This window comes from Cynocephalus volans, chromosome 9, assembly GCF_027409185.1.
Source record: "Cynocephalus volans isolate mCynVol1 chromosome 9, mCynVol1.pri, whole genome shotgun sequence".
In the NCBI taxonomy this organism is placed as follows: domain Eukaryota; kingdom Metazoa; phylum Chordata; class Mammalia; order Dermoptera; family Cynocephalidae; genus Cynocephalus; species Cynocephalus volans.
Window position 1 is genome coordinate 146,912,164 of NC_084468.1, and position 20,292 is coordinate 146,932,455.

The following is a 20,292-nucleotide window of genomic DNA, read 5'->3' on the forward strand; positions in this document are numbered from 1 at the left end:
ATGATAATATCTTCTCACCCACAGGAATGACTGGGTGACACAGATTATGGCTCTTCTGAGACCGATAGGACTCCATAGCTTCAATCTGGCAGGTCACTGAGGCAAGAGGAGAAGTGCCAGGGACATCCCTGCTTGGCTGTGTGCTGTGGCTCCTCTTGGAAGCTTCCTCTGGGACTGCAAGGAAAGAGGCAGAAGCCCACACTGCTGCCTGCCATGAGGAAAATGAAGACAGAAGAGGAAAAGCATCTCACTTTTCCCAGCTCCTGGAGAACCAGCCCTTCCTAAAGAAGTTTCCTCAGATAAAACCCCTGACTACACAATGGCCTCTGTAGCCTCCCTGGCCGAGCTCCAAGCAGAGGCCGGCTGCCCCATCTGCCTGGACTACCTGAGGGACCCAGTGACCACTGACTGTGGGCACAACTTCTGTCACTCCTGCATCCACCAGTGCTGGGAAGACCTGCAGGATGTCTTCCCTTGTCCTTTCTGCCTCCACCACTGCCCTGACAACAGCCTCAAGAGGAACCCCCAGCTGTGCCACATGACTGACATTGTTAAGCAGCTTCCCACCACGAGGAGCAAGAGGAGGCGGCAGGAAGAGGAAGCCCTGTGTGAGCAGCACAGTCAGGTGCTGGACCTGTTCTGTGAGAAGGGCCTGGGGGATTTCACTGGGCTTGCTGGGGCCAATCTTTTCTTTGGTGTTGTCTTCTGGCACCAGGCCCTTAGCCTTGTGGGTGGCCTTGATCTGCTCCTGGTGGGTGATGTTGGCCTGGGCAGCCTGCTGGGTCCGGGGCATGCTGCCTGAGTGGTCGTCCCAGGTCACCTCTTCCTCTGGCTTCTGGGTATACTCCTCACTGGTGTTCTTACCGATGGCCGTTTCCTCTAGACTGATGACGTCAGTACACCACTCAGTCAACTGCTTCAAGCTGCTCTTGACTGCAGAGCTGGCGCGTACACCTCATCATGGCTCTGCTCCTCACGGATGAAGTGATCTCGCTGCTGCAGCCAGCAGGGATCCAGAAGCCTGATGCACATGTGTTCCTGCATTTTGCTGGCAGGGATCTTCTCCCCTCGTGATAGGGGACACAAGATATTCATCTGGAGCAGGGGCTGGAGGCAGGGACTTGGAAGCTTTGGGATCATAGTCCTCTGCAGACAATGACTTGGCCTACAGTTGGGGGCAGAGGTGGAGGCATGGGGGTCTCTGGGGGTGGCGGCACTTTATGCCGTTCCTCTTTATCATCTGAACCCTTGTGCATGCCTTGTACTTGGGTGTCCAGGTCCAGCTCCTCCACCTTCTCCTGTTTCTCATCCTTGTCCTCAGACTCGGCCTCCATCTTGACCTCTTCACTGTCCCCAGATTTCTCATGGTGCCCCTGAATGAGGACTTGGGCCCAGCTCCACCCATGTGATGGAAGGAGGAAGTGTCCTCACTCACTGGGCTGGAAGTCTACTGTTCCCACCAGCACAGAAATCATGCCAGTCAATCTGGGCACAGGCCACCTGCTCCTTCTTCCTCTCTGGCTCCTGGAACTTGGCCCCTCCACTCAGCAGCACAGCTGCTCCGAAACTTCTCAGGGGCTTTCAGCCTCTTCCTTGAGCTTTGCAAAAAAGACTTGGGGTGGAATCAAGATTGCATTGTACTGCTCCCCCAGCTCTGTAAAGTAGTTGAAAAGGTTGTGCTGCAGGCGCAGAAAGTCAGACTGGTAATTGCACTGCTTTTTCTGCATCAGCTGAGCCAGAAACCTGCGCCCACTCCTGGCCACAAATTGAGCTGGGAGCTTCATCACGTCCACGTCCAAGGCTCAGATGGAGGGGGGTCGGTGATGAACTCAACTCAGCAGGAGGCTCTTTGGGCACCACGGTCTCGTGCATCACCTGGGCTTGGACCTTCTGGGGCAGCAGCTGCTACTACTGCTACATGACCTTGGGGATGGCAGTCCTGAGCCTTCCCCTCCTTGAACACGCTGACCTTGTGGTGGTAGTAGGTGCGGCAAGGGTTGTTGGGGTTCAGGAAACTAAACTTGGGGTTACTGATCTCGTTCTGTGGTATCCTACCTTCAAATTCAGGCCCATTTCTGGCCACAAAACTGGCAGTCTTGTCAATGATACTCCCGACCTCTGGAGGAGGGTAAATGAGCCCCACCACTGGCTTGGAAAGGGAATAATCCTCCCTTGAAGATGCTGCTTCTCCTATAGGTGTTTTGGGCTCGGTGACCACAGGCAGCAGCGGGGGCACCACCTGCACGGATCACTGCAATGCTGAGGGTGGCCAGTCTGCACCATTCTTTCAGGACTGAGGGCTCCTGTCCTTGCAATGAAGACAAGACTTCCTCCGTCCAAGTCAATCAGCTCAACTTCTCCACTCACTGTTATGGCTGAACCAGGCCCCTCAGCCTTATAAGCTAGAGAGATGTTCCTTTCCTTTGTCCTATTGGATAGACTCTGGATGCCATCGGCAGTTCTACAATAGCAGGCTCCTGACAACATTTCCCACCTTCCTCTCTGATTGCATCTCCTGCACCCGAGGTGGGATGGAGGGGCTGAGGAGGTGGGAGTGTGGCGATCCTTCTTTCCAGCGCTTCTGCTCCCGGCCACTGGCCTCTCACGTTGGAGACCCCACTTCCCTCAGGCCTGTGCCCTACTCCCCAAGCTCCTCTTTCATCTCAGGCTTCTGTCCTTCAAGTCCCCCTTCTGAGTCGCATTCCCTTAATTCTAAGCAATTTAAGTGTTTCTTTATAAAAGAGCAAGTTGCAATTCATGCAGGCTACCGAAATAGAAGAGTGTTGCAAAACACCTAACTGAAGCAGAGTCCATGGTTCAGACCATATTTTCACATTATAAAAATCGGCTTTGACATAACAGAGAAGTGTTTACAGGCTAATCTGAAGTTAGTGCAGGTATTGAGAGTACCCACAGCAGATACAAAAATCCGAAAACCCCCGCAGTGTTGTCAGATGATTAGAAGGAGAGTGAGAGGCCCCTTCCCCAATACTTAGACCTGCCCAAAATGATAGGAACTTTTAAGGCAGATTTGACACTAGATCCTAAAACTGCCCGCTCCAAATTTATTATCCCAGATGTCGCAAATCCAACTGTTAATAATATCAAACCACATATTTTCACACAGTCCTGGGTTCTGAGGGATTGAATACTGGTGGCGTTTTTGGCAGGTAGAAGCAGGAGGCACAGGTGTGTGGTCCTCTGGTGTGTGTGAAGAACCTTTCCCCACAGACACTCACACAGCTCCACCCCATGGAATGGGTGCTGGCAGTTCCAGCAATGGATGGGCACGTGCCGTGTCTGAGACCTTGCACCAGGAGAACACATTGGGCTTTTCCTGGGCTGTGATTTGGGGAAGGTTTCATTTTCTAATTTGAATGCTGGATCATATTTGTCCACTTTCACAGCTACATTGACAGAAAAACTCATGCCTTATTTCTGTATTGGGCCTTTTCAACATCTTTTGCAATCACTCTAGTCAGTGATGAATGGAATTTTACCTGGAAGACTGTTTTGTAGGCTTTATTTTCTTCCAGTGTACTTGGAGGGAACTTCTAATAAAGAGGGGCTGCATTTCTGATGGTTGGCTGCTGATAGTTTTAAACTTCACCCGTCTCTTTCCCTTCTGCCCCACATCTGGGCCAGCAGATAAATGACCAGGTGCCACCTCCTTTGAACACACCAGAGCTTCCAATCCCACGAGGCCTGTCCACCCCGATCCCTCAGAGCAGCCCCACCCTCTAAGCAGCACAATTGCCAGGCTCGATCCCTGTGCTCTACAGTCACTTTTGGGTCTACTCAGGTAGCCCCCTGCTCTCTCCATAGACCTCATGATGGGAGTAACAAAACTTCTCGTACACTCTTGTGTATGTGTGGCAGCATCAGTCTTAACCTTCGCACCAGATGTTGAGTGGGTAGGTTTGCCCATGTGGGTGGACATAACAGTAGTGAGGATACTGTATAATCCTAGGATGATTCTTGGGATATGCTGATACCATGAATTATTCTTTTTTATTTTAACTACCAGAAGACTATCTTACTGTCACTCCATTTCTATAATTACGTATAATAAAGTATTTGGCATACCTATTTAATGAGGAAGGTATGAGGATCAATAAAAATTATTTTGCAATTTTAAAATAAATTTTACTAAAAATGAAAGAATTACATTACTGGTTCTCCAAAAAAACTGTAAAAAATATAAATCAAATTTGGGCTTTTGATTGAATATGCAATGAATGCTAAAATAGGTAAAATAGATCTGTATAGCTGGATACAAAAATCTCCTGATAATATTTAAGTGAAGAAAGCAAAGTACAGAACAACTCTTCCCATTGGTATAAAAACAAGCTAAAGAAAATGAATTCTTCACTTGTATGTTGATATATTGGTAAGATGATCCTGGAAGGAAACAGAAGAAAGTCATGAATGGTAATGCTGGAGAGATGCCAGGGGACTGGTGGTCTGGGATAAGAGAGCAGTTTACTTTTTAGTGTGTCCTACATTAACACTGTGAATATTGCTAAGTTTATCTGTATCATTAACATTTGTAAGTGAAATAACAAATACATTTCTATGATTGGAATAAAGATTCTAATTCCATTCCTTGATGTGTGACAGCTGACAATTTTTTTTTTTTGTGACCGGTAAGGGGATCGCAACCCTTGGTGTGGTGTCGCCCGCACCGCACTCAGCAAGTGAGAGCACCGGCCATCCCTATATAGGATCCGAACCCGTGGCAGGAGCACCTCTCCACTCCCAGCGCCGCACTCTCCCGAGTACGCCACAGGGTCGGCCTAACAATTTTTAAACCTCACCCCTCTCCATCTCTTTTCTCCACCACACACCTGAGCACGATGGCAGCAAAGCCCAGGTGCAGGTAAGAGGTTCAACCCCCACAAGCCCCTTCACCCTCACTCCTACCCTGACCCTGTACCCAAAACTAAAACCACAAACCAGTCTCTTTCCTGCTCTGAGGCCATTGTGAACCAGCTTGAGGAACCTACCATACTGTCCCCTGAAAGTCTCATCATGTAATTAATAACATTTCCATACCCTTTTGCTGTGTGTGTGGCATCGTCAGTCTCACTCTGAACTAGATATCGCATGGTTTTTGTTCTGTCTCTGCACGGTGAGCTCACTAGAATCCCAATTTTAGCATTGCCGAGGAGAGGAAAACCTGTTTCCTATTCACAGAATTGACTACAATACAGCAGATGCAAGTCTAAAAAGCATAATGTTTACTTCTTTCTCAATTCTCTAGATGGCCAGTTCCCTGGTGGCAGGGACTGAAGCTGAGATCCTGGCATTCCAGCCTTCTACTTCAGTTCCTCGTGTCTAGTGAGAGCATATAGAAAGTCTGCTGGATGAGTAATTAAATGAGATGCCTAGCTGGGATTCATGAATCAGGAAGGAGACGTGGGTTAGACATGCAGATGTAACAGTTTTCAGCCTCTGTGTGAGTGGGGTCAGCAGGAGCAATGGGTATAATTTATCCGTCCCCAGCTTAACTCAACCCCCAAGTTTTTTCTATTAAGCTTGGATCTTCTCCCACCCCCAACTACCCCCTTGAATATCAGTGCAGTGTCATGGAGGGGGTGACTGCCTGGTGGAGCCTGTTCTGGCTGGGAAAGTTGGGATGAAGAACCACGGATGTCACCTGAGAGGAAGGCCAGGGAAGAAACCTGGGAATCACCCACATGTGGGGATGCTGAGAGGGTGAAAGTCGTGTGTTAAACAGACTGAGATAGTGTATTCTGACATCATCCAGCAAGACCAAGTTGTTGAGACACCAAGAACACGAAAATTTAGATAAAAACAGTTTCAACGTAGTGGACACCAGACCACTGACAAAATTCTGAAAACAATTTCTGAGCAGAGGTAAAGACAATTGACAGGACTTCCAATCAAGATGGCAGAATAGACAGTCCCCGGCATCACCTTCTCCCACAATCAACCAACTTACAACCATTAAAAATCAACGACTCCCAAGCTGGAGGAAGATAGAGCTCAGAGGAAGAGGAGGAGAGACCCAAGGCGTGCATGAGGGCAGGAGAAGCCACGATGAGAGAAAGAAAGGACCACTCTGACCGTTTCGAACCCCAACCACCTCAAGACTGGCCCTGGTGAGCACATGGAACAAGAGCTGGCATAAGCCACAGCTGTGCCCTTTCTGTGAAGTTGCTTGGGGGCTACAAGGGAGAGGAGGGTCTTGGGGTCCCCCAGGCCAGCAAGACCATTAACAAGGTTCCCATGGACCCACATAGAACTGAGGAGCCACAGATGAGCTGAAAAAAGGAGCCACTCAGAGGCCGGTGAGTCACTACAAGGGACTGGTGCACAGCCCACCTCATGGGAAGTGTTTGGAGTGTGGGGGTGGGGGAGATGGGCCCACTGGGGGGACATTGGGGCACAGCATGGATAGCTGATCTGCCTTCCTATCAGCACAGGACCACTCAGTGTAGACTGGTCAGGAATACAGAACTGCAGGGGGTGCAGTTTGCTGAAAAGACTCAGGCCCAGACCAGAGTTTCCACACAACGCAGGTGCACCAGACCTCACAAGATCCAGCAGTACATACAAGGTCAACCATTAAAGCCTGAGGTGCACAAAAAGCCTTCCCCAGGGAATCAGCAGCAGAGCAGCAGTTTAGCTCAACCACAGAGCTCAAGTGCTGGTTCCCACAGCTAGTTCCCCCATTTTAGAAGTAACCATAGGACAATAAATTAATTCCAGTGCAGAGTTTAAGTGGTGGGAATAGCAAATAATCCAACACAGAACTGAAAGAAAAAACAAAAAACCCACAGATCAAAGACAAAGTTCTGATATTAACCAGTAAAGGTCTAATACCACCAAAGAACATCTATAAAACCTAGAAGGACCAGAAGACCCCCGGGCTCCCAAACCAGGGCTCGGGGTGGCTGATGGCCTCAGCAACCCCCCCACCCCCATCCCGCTGCCCCGACCTCTGATTTCAGCTCAGCTATGACCACCAGGCCACTACCAGCACCCTTGGCACCCAAGCTGGGGTGGTGGGGGGCCAAGGGCCTCAGCCATGCCCCCTCCCAAAGTCTGCATCCAGCCCAGCCACGACTGAGCTGCCCCTGGAAGTCCCCTGGGCTCCCCTGCCAGAATGAGGGGGGAGGTGCCACGGGCCTCAACCACTTCTTCCCTCCTTCCTCCTCCTCCCACCCCACCACCTACCTTTTCTCCTTTCCCCCTCCCCCACAACTGCTCCTCAACAAAATCTTAGAATGTAAAATAGAAAGAAAGAAAGAAAGAAGGAAAGAAAGAAAGAAAGAAGGAAAGATGATTGATAGAACACTTCTCATGACAGGAAAACATAAAGACAATGATTGCTTAAGTCTCTTGAAAGATATGTTTAACATGGAGCACTTGTTTTGAAACATTTCCATTAGTAATATAATCTGGCTATGAATTTCGTTATAGCGATATTGCATCTAGATTCTGCACCACAGTATAGAACAAAGAGATTGTCACACCTAAAATAGTAACAGCTAACATTTTTATGTTCCTACAAAGTGCAAGGCACTATTTTAAGTAGTTGGCATCTATTAACTCTAATCTTCACAACATGAAAACCATAGCCATCTTTCAGCCAGGCCTGAGCTCAACCACCTTGGAAGTGGTAGATTCAAATCCAGATGAGCTGCACAGGCATACATGGCTGTGACCTCTGGCAAGGGCTTCTCTTCTCAGAACAAGGTACGACATAGGTTATTAGCTGCCCAGATCTCCAAGATGACTGACAAGCAAGAGAACATGTGCTATGGGGCAAAGTGCAGGCTGCAGCCCTCAGTTTTCATTGGTGCATTCTCAAAAGGGATGGGAGGGGATTTAGTAGAGACAGGGTAAATTTTCAGGTATTCCAAATATTCCATTGACTTTATTTTATTCCATAAAATCTGATATCATTAGGAGAAACCCTTCAACAAAATGCACCACCATGGTCATCTCGTTGACACTTTCATCTATGTCACGTTAATTTCTCTTATTTTACCTATTCTCTAAATCCACAGTTGGTTGTTGATAAGTGCTAGTTATGAAAGCTTTTGAAGAGGATGCCAATGGCTTAGTAATTATGAAGGTATCACCTTTACACTTTATGCATGATGATGAAGGACCAGAACAAATGTCTACTTATCACAGTGGTCTCCCAGGCAGCACAGTTTGGCCCCCACTACCTCTCCATCTCATCTGTGTCCCTTTCCCTTCACTACTCTGCTATAGCCTCGAGACCTCCTTCTTGCTCCTCTAACAGGCCATGCGGGCTCCAGTGTCACAGCCTTTGCTCTGTGCTCCTTCCTCTGCCACGACCACTCTGCTTGCAGCTATCTGCCTGCCTTACTTTCATGTTCATTTCCAGGCTTTGCTCAAATGCCAATTTTGCATTTGAATTAGGACCTTGTCCTAACCACAGTCCTTTCTACCTGAAGTAAACCTAGCTTCCTACCAATATTTCTAACTTAAAATACCCTTTAAGAGGAGAATTTTTCTCTACACTGTGAGGCACATAAAACAAGTTAAGTTCACAGAGATCCTCCCTTTAGCTGTAGAATGGATAAGTAGATTGTGTGTGGCTCATACAATATATTGCTGAACAGCCATGAAAATGATGTTGATGGTATGTATCATTAAGCATGAGTCGGACTCATCCAGAGGATTTGTAACACATTGCTGGGTCCCCGTTCCAGAGGGTCTGGTCACTAGGTCTGAGTGGATGCCCTAGAACTGGCATTTTCTACAAATTCCCAGGTAATGCAGATAGTGCTGGTCTGTGCAGACCTCTGCTGGGGAGGCAGGATTCAGATCACATGGAGGTCAACACCAGAATCCCCTGGCTGGACATGGATCTTGACATCAGGTCACTGTATTGCTTCAGGTCCAGGCTGTTGCCTGGGTTTTAGACTTTATTGTTTAGACTCATATTTGGGGTTTCTCTAATATATTAGCTGACCCACATATATCTGATAGCACTCCTTTCACCAGTGATAACCCATTCTTATCATCGATGGTGTCAATCATAATCTCTAGTGTTGATGGAAGATTAAGATATGGGAAGCACGTCATAGCTTCTGGAGCTAAAGCTGCCTAACCAGAATAACAGCTGACCACCCCTGCTGAAAACTGACCGTTGGAATTTCAGATATTTCAGCAGAAACCTTGCAGGCCAGAAGGGAGTGGGATGATGTATTCAAGGAGCTGAAAGAAAAATACTTGCCAGCCACAAATACTATATACCAAAAAACCGTCCTTCAAAAGTGAGAGAGAGAGAAAGACTTTTGCAGATAAACAAAATCTGAGGGACTTTATCACTGCTATACATGCCTTACAAGAAATACTAAAAAACAAAAACAAAAAACAAAATACAGTATACCAAAATTTACGATGCATCAAATGCAGTATTAAGAATAAAGTTTGTAGCAATAAACACCTACATTAAAAAAGAATAAAGGGGCTGGCCCATGGCTCACTTGGGAGAGTGTAGTACTGACAACACCAAGTCAAGGGTTAAGATCACCTTACCAGTCATCTTTAAAAAAAATAAATAAAAGAATAAAGGTCTTAGAAAAATCACCCAGCTTTACATTTTAAGGAACTAAAAAAAGAAGAGAAAGCTAAACCCAAAGGTAGCAGAAAAAAGGAAATGACAAAGATTACAGCTTAATAAGTAAAATAGAAAAACAGTAGGAAAAAACATGAGTTGGTTTTCTGAAAAAAAAAAAAATAACAAAAATAACAAACCCTTAGCTAGACTAAGGAAAAAAGAGAAAACACACAAAAATGAAACGAGACATTACACTGATGGCACTGAAATAAAATGAATTATACGAGACTACTACAAACAACTGTACACCAATCAACTGGATAACCAATAAGAAATAAACAAATTTCTGCAAGCAGACAACACAATAAGACTAAAGCATGAAGAAACATAAAGAATCAACAGGCAGACCTATGCCTAGAATGAAAATTGAATCGGTAATCAAAAAATTCCCCACAAAGAAAAGCCCAGGAACAGAAGTCTTCACTGATGATGAATCTTACCAAACACTAAACAAAAAATATTTAATTGCCATCCTTTCCAAACTCATCCAAAAAACTAAGGAAGGAAATCCACATCCAAACTTATTTAATGCCCTGCCAGTTAGCTCAGTTGGTTAGAGCATGGTGGTAACAAACTCATTTTGCAAGTTTACACTGGTGGCTGGCTGGTACAGGGATCAAACTGTGGACCTTGGTGTTATTAGCTCTAACTCACTGAACTAACCAGCTAGCCCCCAAAATTTTCTAAAAGACAAGTGGAAAGGCATTTTATGCTCATTTAATATTGTTAAAATGCCCATGCTACCCAATGTGATCTACAGATTCAATACTATCAAAATCTCAATGGCATTTTTTAGAGAAGTAGACAAAACCATTTAATAGTTCATATGAAACCCACCATGAGAAAAACGCCACTAGACAAATCAATGTTGAGAAAGAAAAACAAAGCTAGAGATATCACAATTTCAGATTTCAAAATATATTACAGAACTGGCCAGTTAGTTCAGTTGGTTAGAGCCTGGTGCTGACAACACAAGGTCCATGGATGGATCCTTGTACCAACCAGCTGCCAAAAAAAATTAATAATAAATAAATAAATAAAAATAAAAATAAACAAACAAAATATGTTACAAAGACACAGTAATCAAAACACTATGGTACTGGAATAAAGCCAGACAGACCAATGGAAAATAATAGAAAGCCCAGAAATAAGTTCATGCATAAATAGTCAACTGATCTTTGACAAGGGTGAAAAGAATCCACAATGGGGAATGTGGAGTATGCATAAGGCAAATGTACTTCACAGGGCCTGGTTTTCCAAAGCCTTGCAGTTACAAATACTGACGTTGTAAAGGACAGGAAATTTCCCCAGGATATAGTCTCTGCTGTAAGATGAGGAATTGTTACACAGTAAGGTTGCTGGCTCGAAGACAGGTTACTGATTGATATGTAAACATACTGGGAAATTGCTGTAAGAACAGAATGTTTGCAAAAATCAAGCTTTTGTTGCAAACTGCATTATAGAATATCACCTTGCTTTTCTTACTGAATATTACCAGCTTCTATTGTTAAACTTGTTAAACTGTACTTAGCAAAAACCCCACCTATGTTCTCTTCCTGTAACTTCCTGGTCTGGAGAATAAATGCAGGAAGATAACCCCAATTTGGGGTTAATTTCCCAAATGGAAGGAATGACTAGCTCTTGAGGGTTCCAGGAGATTAACTCCTTTTCGGGGCTTCTCACTGCTCAGAAGAGATGGGCTTTGAGTAATCTTTGGTGGCTCCATCACCCAGAGGTAAAGGGGTGACAAATCCATGTGAGGCAAAGCAACAGGGGAAAGCTTGGTGTCTTCAAAAATGACGCTGGGGGCTGGCCCCATGGCTCACACAGGAGAGTGCGGCACTGGTAGCGCCAAGACGGCGGGTTCAGATCCTATATAGGGATGGCTGGTGCACTCAGTGGCTGAGCGTGGTGCTGACCACACCATGCTAAGGGTTGCAATCCCCTTACCCGTCAAAAAAAAAAAATTAAGCAGGGAAAAGTAGATACCCACATGCAAAACAATATCATTGGACCTTTATTTTACACCGTATTTAAAATTCACTCAAAATAGATTAAACACTTAAACATAAGAATTTAATCTAAGGCCGGCCCGTGGCTCACTCGGGAGAGTGTGGTGCTGATAACACCAAGGCCACGGGTTCAGATCCCATATAGGATGGCCGGTTAGCTCACGGGGTGAGCATAGTGCTGACACCACCAAGTCAAGGGTTAAGATCACCTTACTGGCCATCTTTAAAAAAAAAAAGAATTTAATCTATAAAACTCATAGAAGAAATTATAAGTGGAGAGCTTCACAAATTTGAGCAAATGACCAAAATAAACATTTTTCACAAAAAGTTATAAAAATGACCAACAGCTATACAAAAAAAAATGCCTCACATCATTAATCATCAGAAAAATGCAAATCATGCAAACCATACAACCAACAGGGAATTAGTATCAAAAATACACAAGGAACTCAGGCACTTTAACAGTAAAAAAAAAAAGTAACCCAATCAAAACATGGGCAAAGGATTTGAATAGGCATTTCTCAAAGAAAGATATGCAAATGGCAAACAGACACATGAAAAAATACTCAGTATCACTAAGCATCAGGAAAATGCAAATCAAAACCACATTGAGACATCATCTCACCCCAGTTAGACTGGCTTGTATCAAAAAGACAGAGGATGACAAATGCTGGCAAGGATGTGGAGAAAGGGAAACCCTCCTACACTGCTGGTGGGACTATAAATTAGTGCAGCCATTGTGGAAAACAGTATGGAGGTTCTTCACACAGCTACAGATAGAACTGCTATACGATCCAGCAATCCCACTGCTGGATATAAACCCAAAGGGGTGAAAATCACTCCCATGTTTATCACAGCTCTATTTACAATAGCCAAGAGTGGGAACCAACCTAAATGTCCATTGTCAGATGACTGGATGAGGAAAACGTGGTAAATGTATACAAGGGAATACTACTGTGCCATAAAAAAGAATGAAGTTCTGCTATAAAATTTAATATAAAAGTAAAAAAAAAAAAATCAACTGCTAGACCTCTAATTCATTGTTTAATGGCTCTATAGTAAGCCGTATTGTAGTTGTACCATAATTTACTCTACCATTCCTGTACTCAGGTACATTTGTTTTATTATTTTATATTATTTTTGATAGTACCAATAATGTTTCAATATATATCTACATATAAAATTTATATTTAAAAAAAAAAAGAATGAAGTTCTGCCATTCACAGCAAAATGGATGAACTTAAGAGAAAATTATCTTAACCCAGGCAGAAAGAGAAATACTGCATGCTCTCACTCATAAGTGGGAGCTAAAATAAATAAATAAACAAATAAAATACAAAAAAGAAAGAGAGAGAGATACAACAATCACAATAACTTGTTGAACTTTCAAAAGGATCTCTCCTTTTGAACATGTAAGGTTACCAGAGGTGGCAAAGAGGAAGAAAGAGGGGATTTACTGAGAAACTGGCAAAGGGCCACAAAAAAAAAAAAAAAGATTACATTGTGTACTGTTGAGTACACAAGGATGAATTAACATATGAAAATGAATCAATAGAATACGTCACATTTACATAATAATAGGCGATAACTACATACACCTTAATTGATTTTTAAAAGTATTTGACAAAACTCAACACTATTTAATGATAAAAACACTGAGCAAACTAGCAATAGCAAGAAACTGCCTTAACATAATAAAGACCGTGTATGAAAGAGCCACAGTGAACCTCTTCCTCACGGGTGACAGACTGAAAGGTTTTTCGTGAAAATCAAGGAAAAGGCAGAGCCGTCCTCTGTCACACTTCTACTCAACAGAACACTGGAAGTGCCAGCCGGAGCAACGAGGCAAGGAAACGGGGAAAGGCTTTAACTTGGGAAGAAAAAATTAAAATTACCACCATTCACAGATAATTTGATCTTCTAGGTAGAAAGACTTAAAATTTTCACAAAATAAATGTCAGAACAAATAAACAAATTCACCAAGTCGCAGGACATGCAGTCCACACACAAATCAGCTGCAATTCTACACACGCACGGGGAACAATCAGAAAGACAAGTACAAAAACAACCGCATTTACAAGTGCACCAAAAAGAACACACTGTTTGTCACCTTAGAGCGGGGGCGCGGGGTCTGTGGCCGCCGCCGTCGCTTGGTCGCCGTGGGTCTGCGGGCGGCGGCGGCGGCGGTCGCGGGGCTGTGAGCGAATTCTCCGGGCGGACGAGGGAAGAAGCGCAGCCCCCGGGTGGTGCCCGCTCCGCCCGCGTCGGGCCTCGGCGACAGCCGTGTGACGGCTCCTCCCGCGGTTCGCCGGCTTCGCGCTGCTGCGCTTGGTCGCCTTCCGCCGCGTGGCTCCGCCGGCGCTTCTGCGCGCCCCACGGCCGCCAGGAGGCGCTCTCGGGCTGCCCCGGCGCCGCTGCCCCGGAGGCCGAGCGCGTCCCAGCCTCCCCCGAACAGGCCCTGAGTCCATCTCCATTGCCCTGCGCGTCGCTGAGGACGAGAAAGCAGGACAGAAGGAGCGAGCTGTGCGGTGGAGGGAGAAAGGTTCTGAAGAACCAGAGAAAGGAATGGCTGTCCTCACGACAGGACAAGGCCAGCAGCGTGCAAGAGCGAGACGCCTTCCAGCCAACACGATGATAACCACATTTGGTTCTAGAGAAGCTGCAAACGGTTTTGCAATTTTCCAAGTCACAAGTGGACGTCTCTAATGACAGTGCTAACTTGACATGCCGCAGTGGACATCTCCAGTCAGAAAGTGGAGCTGTTCCGGGAAGAAAAGATCCCTTAACACACACTGGTCATTCACTGCCTCATTCAAAACCAGTTATGAAACCTGGATCCAGAGGTCTCCAGGCCACCACAGAGCGCCCAGTTGCAGTCGTTCATGCACGGCTTCTGGAGTGAGACGGGGCCTGGTCCTGCCACTGCCACTGCCACTGCCACTCACAAGGGCACTCCAAAAACAAATAGAACAAATGAACCTCCTACCCCTACAACTGCCGTTCGTAAACAGAAAGACTTGCGGGATTTTAGGAATGTGGACAGCAACCTTGCTAACCTGATAATGAACGGAATTGTGCACAATGGAACAGCTCTTAAATTTGATGATATGGCTGCTCAAGAGACGGCAAAACAACCGTTGCAAGAAATTGTTACTTGTGAAGGAATCGTTATTGTCTTCCTTCTCTGAGGCCTGAGTTGCTCACAGGGCTTAGGGCTCCTGCCAGACGATTGTTACCCTTTGGTCCACCGGGAAATGGGGAGACAATGGTGGCTAAAGCAGTCGCTGCAGAATCTAACGCAACCTTCTTTAACGTAAGTGCTGCAAGTCTGACTTCAAAATATGGGGGAGAAAGAGAAAAAGTGGTGAGAGCTCTTTTTGCTGTAGCTCGAGAACTTGAACCTTCTATAATTTTTATAGATGAAGTTGATGGCCTTTTGTGTGGAAGAAGAGAAGGGGGGCACGATGCTAGTCGACAACTAAAAACTGAATTTCTAGTAGAATTTGATGGCGCACGATCTGCTGCAGATGACGGAGTAGCTGTAACGGGTGCAAGGAACGGGCGCAAGAGCTCGATGAGGCTGTTCTTAGGCGTTTCATTCAACAGGAATATGTGTCTTCACCAAATGAGGAGACGAGATTACTTTTACTTAAACATCTGTTGTGTAAACAAGGAAGCCCATTGACCCCAAAAGAACTAGCACAACTTGCTAGAATGACTGATGGACACTCAGGAAGTGATCTAACAGCTTTGGCAAAAGATGCGGCGCCGGGTCCTGTCCAAGAACTGAAACCAGAACAGGTGAAGGATGTGTCTGCCAGTGAGATGAGAAATCACCGACTCTCTGACTTCACTGAGTCCTTGAAAATGATGAAACTCGGCATGAGCCCTCAGACCTTGGAAGCGCACATCAATTGGAACAAGGACTTTGGAGATGCCACCGTGTAAGGAAATACCTTTGTAAGCCTGCAGAACATTTTACTTTAACAAGAGCAAAACATGATCTTCAGTGTGTAGTTATAGCTACAGAAACTCAGCCTAAGTTTACAGGATATTGCAGAGTCTTACAGTTATTTGTACCAAATTTGAAGATGAACTAGAAAACAAATTTAAATAAAAGATACAGTAGGAATGGGGGGGAGAATTACCTTAGCCAAGGAAGTAAAGAGCTTGTACAAGGAAAATTACAAAACATTGCTGAAAGAAATCAAAGAAGATTTAAACAAATGGAAAGACATCTTATGTTCATGAATTAAAGACTTAATAATGTTAAGATGTCAATACAACCCATAGTAATTTACAGATTTAATGCAATACCTATCAAAATACCAACAGTTGTTTCTTTATAAATGTCAATAATAATAAATCTATCCTGAAATCCACAGAGAATCTTAAGGGACACTGAAGAGCCAAAATCATTTTGAAAAAGAAGAATAAAGTTGGAGAACTCACACTTCCTGATTTCAATACTTATTGCAAAGCAACAGTAATCACAACAGTGTTGTCGCACTAGCATAAAGACAGACAGGTAAACCATTGGAAGGAATAGAGAGTCCAGAAATAAATGTCACATACATGGGCGAATCATTTTCACCAATTGTGCCAAGACCATTCAATAAAGAAAGAACAGTCTTTTCAACAAATGGTGCTAGGAAAATTGAATATCCACAGGCAAGAGTGAAAGTGGACTCTTACCTAACACTGTATACAAAAATTAATTCAAAGTGTATCAATGACCTCCTTTGTAAGAATTAAGACAGTAATACTCTTAGAAGAAAACAGAGCAAAACCTTCAGGAGACTGGACTCACAATGATTGTTTGGATTTTTTTTTTTTTTTTGTCAACAAACGAAAAATAGGTAAAACTACATAAAATTGAAAACTTTTGTACATGAAAAAACATTATCAACAGTATATTGGCCGCCTATGGAATGGGGGCAGATGTTTACAAATCATATACCCAACAAGGGATATTATATCCAGAATATATAGAGAATTTTTGGAAATCAATAACAAAAAAGCAAACAACCTGATTCAAAAATGGGCAAAGTTCTCGATCAGACACTTCTCTGAAGAAAATATACAAATCACAAATAAGGACAAGAAAAAATGCTCAACAAAATTAGATATTGAGAAAATAACAATTAAAATCACAATAAGATACCACCACATACCCATCAGAATGGCTACCATCGAAAAACACAAACAAAAAGAAACCAAAGAGAGAACATAGAAAATATCGGTGAGGATATAGAGAAATTAGAACACTGGTGCACTATTGGCGAGATGTAAAATGGTGCAGCCACTGTGGAAAACAGTATGGCAGTTCATTAAAAATTCAAGTATAGAGTTTCCATAGCAGCAAATTTTCTTCTGGATATATTCTCAAAATGTTTCAATGCAGGTTATCAAAGAGATCGATAGTTGTGTGCCCATATTCAAAGTGGCATTATTCTCAGTGGCTAACATGCAGGAAGCAACACATGTCTATTGAAGGACGGATGGATAAACAAAATGTGGCATAAATACGTGCAGTGGAATATTATTTAGCCATTAAAAGAAAGAAATTCTGACATATGCTACAATTTGAATGATCCTTGAGGACATTATGCTAAGTGAAATAAGCCATTCACACACTCATAAAGAAAACACTGTCGTGTGACATTATTCTATGAGGTTTGTGGAGTAGACAAAATCACAGAGAAAGACAGTAGAATGGTGGTTGCCGGAGGCTGCAGAAAGGTGGGGCTGAGAATTGTTTAACGGGTAGAGAGTTCCAATTCTTCAAGATGAAAGAGTTCTAGAGATGAATGTTGGTAACGATTGCACAAGAACATGAATGTACTTTATACCACAGAAATAAATACTTTACAATGATTAGGACAATAGATTCTATGTTGTTTGTATTTCACCACAATAGAAACAAATAAGCAACAGGAAAAAATCACAGCACTGCTTCCTGGAAAGAAAAGATACAGAGCTTTCAGGTGTCCTCTCAGTGGACTTGTGAGGACAGTGCTCTCTTCTCCCAGCAGTGATGTGCGACAATACACGCTGAGTGCTGTGAACCAGGGAAAGTCACCAGAGCCTGAGGTCTAGAGATTTTATTGGACTTTGGTCACACGGACATGGCTGACTGCTTTCATGGCTCCCCTTAGTTTCCAGATGCTCCAGAGGTCAAACTGATAACCTGTGGTCTAATGTCTTCAACATCAAGTGGCATTGTTACCCTAGGTTGTATAGATGGACCCAAGGCCCACAGGCCAACAAAGACACTATTATCAGGCAGGACATTCCAAGGGCTTTTGGGGGTTACGTCCCAGGAGTCAGAGGCAAAGGATAAAGTGAATCCTTTACTGCACATCCACAACCCTAATTACCCCTCTTTTTTTAATTTCTAGTCTATAATATCACTGAACTAGCCTATAAAAGTCGATCCAGGCCTGCCCCTAAACTGGTTCCCATTCTAGAGCAAGAAACCAAATCTCTTTATATCATGCACCTGTGTCCTTAAATGGTTGCTCCTCCCCTGTGTTACGTCAAATAAGCAGGAGGCCATTGATCTGAGGGTGTCTCTGTAACTAGGAGTCAAAGTGCAACCTAACTTAGTACATAAACAAAGTGAAAACTTGACCCAGGAGTATAACAAAAAGCTGACTCCTGGCCAATCACAGGCAGCCAACCAGAAAAAACCTAGCCGCAACCAGTCCCGCTATCTCTGTACTTTACTTACATTTTCTCACTCTAAATACTCACTGCCCAAAGTTGCTGAGCCAGTCTCTCTGAACCTCTTCTGGTTCTGAGTGCTGCCCGATTCGTAATTGTTTTTTGCTCAGATAAATGCTGCTAAAAGTACATTGTCTTAAATTTTTCTTTCACCACCTCAGAAGTCCTCTCTGACATCCCAGCATCGTCACTTTCCCCTCTGTGCTCTCTCAGGGAGCTGAGCACTTGGTGGTGTTGACCCAGGGGGTGGGGGGCATCTTACATTCTGTGTGCATTATGACTGTGGACCTCATAAGAGACCCTCACTAAACAGTCATTGTGTCGCAAATTAAAGAGCTGGGCTCCTGGGTATGTGTTTAGGGTGTGTTATCTTGGTATAAGTACGTGACTTCTCTGAGCCTCGGCCTGCTCATCTGCAGGTGCTGGTGTTGTTCTGACTCTCAACCCTAATGCCAGATGATGAAGAAGGCCCTTGATAGCAATCGTGTCGTTCCATGGCCCCCGCCTGCCACTCCATGGAAAGAACAATGAGATCTGTGCTTCTCACACGGGTCTTCAGAAAATCTTTGGGGAATCTTTGTCAAAAACAGCTTCCTCCTGCATATGGGAATGGAAGCTGGTACAACCACCTTAGAAATCTTCGGCACTACCTGCTAAGTTGAATATACACACACCTTAGGACTCGGCAATTCCATTTCTAAACATTGAGTACGTAGAAATATGTACAAATGTGCAGCAAAACACATGTGCAAGAATCACTGTAGCAGCATCACTCCAAATAGAAAAGTCTGAAAACAACTCAAATGTCTTCACTACTCAGACAGCAAAGTGCCATTCAGCAACAAAAGTGCTCTCGAGTACAAAACAGTGGACGAGTCTCTCATTCATTATATTGAGCTAAGGAAGCCAGGACATAACGTGTAATCTCCTTTGAATAAAGGGCAAAAGCAGTTGGAACTAATCTGTAGTGTCAGAAGTCAGGGCAGTGGTTTTCCTTGGGGAGGAGTGTCGGGTCATGATGAACAGTGGCAGGAGGGGGTTTCTGGTGCTCTGCAAGGTCCTGTTTTTTTATTGGAGTCGTGGTTCGAGAGCTGTGTTCTTGTTGTGATGTCACTGAAGGGTGCACTAATGAACCCTACGAAGTTCTCTATGTGTATCAGACTTCCATGAAAATGGCATATTAAAAAAACACAAAAACACATCAGCAAAAGGCTTCTGTCACCTTTCCATATCTACTTGATAGTTGGTCCAGGTGATATGTGTTCTAGAAGCTCCTAGGTGGTCATCATGGAGCCACTTCTCCGTTCATTACCTGGAAAAAAATCGAGTCAGCAGGAAGCAGACTGGAGATCATAACCGCACTCGACCAACTGAGCCACCTGCGGCCGGGGGCCTTGCACAGAGTAAGAGTTCAATAAGACATCACCTTCCTAAGGCTTCAGGCTGCAGAAGCCCTATGGCCATTCACCACACACTCTTCCAGTTTACCGGAACAGGAGGTTACAGAGTGTGCTTTGGATCCAGGCAGCCTGGATTTGACACCTGGCTTTACCAGTGACTAGCTGTGACCTTAAATGAGTGAATCCTTTAACTTTTCTGTGCTCTGGTAATAAGTGAGTTAAAATGAGCTCTTGGAGCAAAGAAAGTGCTACCTATGTACCTTCCAGTATTATATAATCACATAATCATTATCATTTTTATTATTTGCAGAGAAAGCCAGTAGAACACAGACTATGCTGCAAGTCACTAATTGATGTCAGTCAGGTCAAAGTATATAAAAACACTCATACCACACGTGCATCCAAACATACAGACTCAGAAAGAACACATACACACACACACAGAGGCATGATCAGAAGTAGAACTGCCCCTCCCTGTGACTATTGCTTTCTCCCTGAAGACGCTACTGGGGAAACGGCAGGAGTG

At 44.3% G+C, this 20,292-nt stretch overlaps 2 pseudogenes; one reads left to right on the plus strand and one right to left on the minus strand.

Annotated features, from left to right (window-relative positions):
* Nucleotides 1–295: 295 nt before the first annotated feature.
* LOC134385821 (splicing factor 3A subunit 1-like) lies at nt 296–2,512 on the minus strand (annotated as a pseudogene).
* A 2,344-nt stretch (nt 2,513–4,856) lies between these two features.
* On the plus strand, nt 4,857–15,588 carry LOC134385822 (spastin-like; annotated as a pseudogene).
* The last annotated feature ends 4,704 nt before the right edge of the window (nt 15,589–20,292 follow it).